The sequence below is a fragment of the Notothenia coriiceps genome, unplaced genomic scaffold, assembly GCF_000735185.1.
Source record: "Notothenia coriiceps isolate Sejong01 unplaced genomic scaffold, NC01 NC01_scaffold00037246, whole genome shotgun sequence".
Taxonomy (NCBI): Eukaryota; Metazoa; Chordata; class Actinopteri; order Perciformes; family Nototheniidae; genus Notothenia; species Notothenia coriiceps.
Window position 1 is genome coordinate 25,495,489 of NW_011369947.1, and position 3,510 is coordinate 25,498,998.

Genomic DNA, 3,510 nt, shown 5'->3' on the forward strand with positions numbered 1-3,510 from the left:
AAGTACTAGGCTAGCATCCCTCCTCACATGTTTTCACTCTCTGCAAGTGCCGGTGCTGCACCGCGTTTGGAGGCAGGACCAAACCATTACATGTAAATAGAAGGGGGTGTACAGAGGCTTTGGATAATTAACTTTTGGAAGAAAATAAGTTAAATTAATCGTAAGTTTAGTGAGTACTTTATCAATATAACGTTCTTTTAATGTTAATTATTGAGGATTGATGAAAGGTTACTTAAAAGAAAATGTCTTAATGTTCTAAACATTTTGGGGCCCCCGTCAGTCACGGGCCCTTAGAATCGTCCTAACTTTTCACCCCCTTACGGCGCCCCTGCTCGTCCATATCAGGAGGTGATGAAAGCATTAGGAATTAAACAGGACAGGGAACCAGCTGAAACATAAAAGCAGCGTTTGTTTCTGTTCCTGGTGGCTCCACCCGGAGAAACCTGCTTGTCTGTGAGGCAAGCCAAACAAAGCAAGAGGGGTATTTAGGTCAGCGTTTGATTGTCCGTAGCATTTCTTACTTTTTTGTTTCCTTATTGAAAAATGTAAATGATGACTAAAAAAGGGAACGCAGCCAGGTTATGGGAACACGATAGACTTACTGGAACATCGGAGAAGTAAACTTGTGCAAAAGCAAGAACATTTCCTCTGGTATATAAAGCATTGTTGATTAAGTACAGGTCAAGGAAGACTAAAATATGAAGACTTTGGTTGCTGCATTGGCTCTGTGCCTCCTCTACCTGCCTGTGTACCAGGCACACAGCCCTTATCTACGGACAAACATTGACAACAAAATTGAAGAGATGGAGGCCAGACTGACAAAAACTGAAAAAGAGTTGATGGATCACAAGCAGATGACCGGTAAGAAAAGACACAGTAGTTGGTATTTCCTATAATACATGACCTAAATGCTGCAGAAAATCTTGTAATGTTGAAGTATACGCAAGCAGGCGGTTTTGTTGACAATGATGTCTCTTTTCAAGAAAGACATGAGAACAAAAAACTATCTTCTCACACATCTGCACTAAAATGTTAGACAAAATCCAAAACTACAGTGTAGAAGTACGTTGTTACAAATAAGTAAAAGTGTAAATTAATTAGCATCAAAACATACTTATAGAATTCAATTTGGAGGATAACCTATTTCATAATAATTGTATCTATATATTTATATAAAACTTTATATATGGTTTGTTAACTTGTGAATTTACCCCTCGAAAAATGTGTCGTGTCATTCACGATGTGACTGAAGTAAAATTATAAAAGTATCAGCTTTATAAAAAATTAAATAACAAAAAGTAATAGGAATACATTTGGCAAAATAGCCAGTTTCAGAGACATCTATATCATGTTGTTGGATTATAATTATTGAGGTATTTATGTGTTCATCACTTCAATGTTGTAGCAGTTTAAGGTAGAGTAATTTTGTGTAATTAGTCCAAATACTGATGGGAAGCTTAATGTATCATAAAACATCATAATTGATTAGTTGATTGATTGATATTTTGTATCAATCATCTTAATCTGCAAAGTAACTAAAAGTATCAAATAACCGGGCAAAGGAAAAAAAGGAAAATATTTAACTCAGAAATGTAGCATAACGTTGCATAACATAGGAAGTACCTCAACATTGTACAAAGTAAATGTGATCTTCTACCAGTGTAAATAAAATCAGCCACAATCCATATATAATCGACGCACCAATTTTTAAAATCCAAAATATATATTGATTTCACACTATGAACTATTCATGATTTATTGTTTTATTTCTCAATTATAAAAACACTTGTTCACAGGATTTCATTTAAGAGGAGGTTGGTTTATAGATGTAAGCACAGATCTACAGTTTAAAGAATCCTGAAATGCTTTATTAAAGGCTGCTTGAATGGAAGCATATTGATAGGACTGCACAGCTTTTATTTTCCTCAGTTGTACTTGCCTGCCTTCTGGAGGACAGAGAGGATACAGCATCAGTATCCAAGGAAACATTTCAGTTTGACATCAGCATTAAGGCCTGATCAGCGTAAAGTCTGATTAAGTTAGATCTGTAGATTATCATTTTTTTCACCTAGAATATAAATACCCAGCCTTATAGAAATAATCACAAAGTGGATGCACACATATTTAATTCATTGGCCTAAGCGTATCTCGTGAAATGGAGATAATAAAGTGGATGAATGTGGGGGGACTGAGAGCACCTCTGTGTCTGCTGTGTCCTCCCACACAGTGTACAGTGTGAGGGGCAGAGCATTTAGTCTATTTCAGTGCCTAGATATGTGAGATCTTTTCTTCACTCTTCCCTAACACCATAAAGAGCCAGAAAAACTGCCAGAAGAATGATGACATATTAAGAGAGCTGGAGGCCAAACTGAAAGACACTGAGAAACAAGTAGAGGATCTGAGGGCAGATCAAGGTAAGAATATAAAGTAAATGGACACTATGTTTTCATTTATTTTAGGCATGGCTTGCATTGTTTTCAACTTGATGACACTTTTTAAACAAATGTTTTTATGTAACCTTTCAAGGTCAGCGTGTGGCATTTGGAGCATCTTTAGGTCCCGTTGGAGATGTTGGACCTTTCAACGCTGACATCACACTGACCTATAAGAAGGTCTTCACAAACACCGTCGCATACAACCCTGGAACAGGTAAACTGAGCAACATGATGTGTGTTAAAGGTCCCCTATTTGACTCTTTTCCAATAATATATTATAGGTCTCAGATATATACAAACATGTCTCTGAAGTGTTTGGCTCCAAATACCAAACAGACCATGCATTGTAGCATGCCATTATCCCCTCTGTTTCAGCCCTGTTTCAAAAGTGCCGATTCTGTGTCTGTAGCTTTAAATGCAAATTAACTGCCACTCCCCACGCCCCTCTGCCAGATATTTGCGGCCCTCTGGCCCAGTATGTTGGGTTCTTATTAAACGCATGCACGAATGTGCTCGGCGTGAGGAGGCACGCATGCTTCCAGGCATATCGTTTATATCAGCATGAAAACACTGGGATATAGTGCTGGCTCTAGTGTGGAATTCTGGGGAGAGGGTTCAGGATCCCATATTGAGGCAGGGTTGGGGGATGGGCTACACCTTTGTTCGAATCGGCATATACTCGATTGGATCCGGGGGCGCCGCTGCAGTCTACATAGGACGCAGAGACAGATGTGGGGGGGCACTTTGACCATGTCTTGAATATTCCAAAACTGTAATTTCATTGCGGCGCTTTCCATTGCAGGTTTTCTAATCTAAATCTAAAAAGGATCCTATATTGTTGTGGGTGTCCGGTGTGGGGTATTTCGATGTGTGTTATGATACACTCGTTCAGGTTCAGATTTATTGTTGCTATTAATGGTTATAATGAGGGGTTGCGCGGACCGGAAGCCTCAATAAGGATACTATGTAACCCCCCTTTTGGTCGGATTATGGGCGTTATGTTGATGCGTTATGGTTCACCAGCAGTGGCAACCCAAAAAAACGCAGAAATCGAATCAGCTTCATTTGTGCACAG

General features: G+C 38.9%; 1 long non-coding RNA gene across 1 annotated transcript; it reads left to right on the forward strand.

Annotated features, from left to right (window-relative positions):
* The first annotated feature begins 386 nt into the window (after positions 1–386).
* LOC104966171 (uncharacterized) lies at positions 387–2,646 on the forward strand. Its single transcript, XR_800634.1, has 3 exons — positions 387–861; positions 2,315–2,414; positions 2,527–2,646. It is a non-coding gene; the product is annotated as an uncharacterized lncRNA (long non-coding RNA).
* The last annotated feature ends 864 nt before the right edge of the window (positions 2,647–3,510 follow it).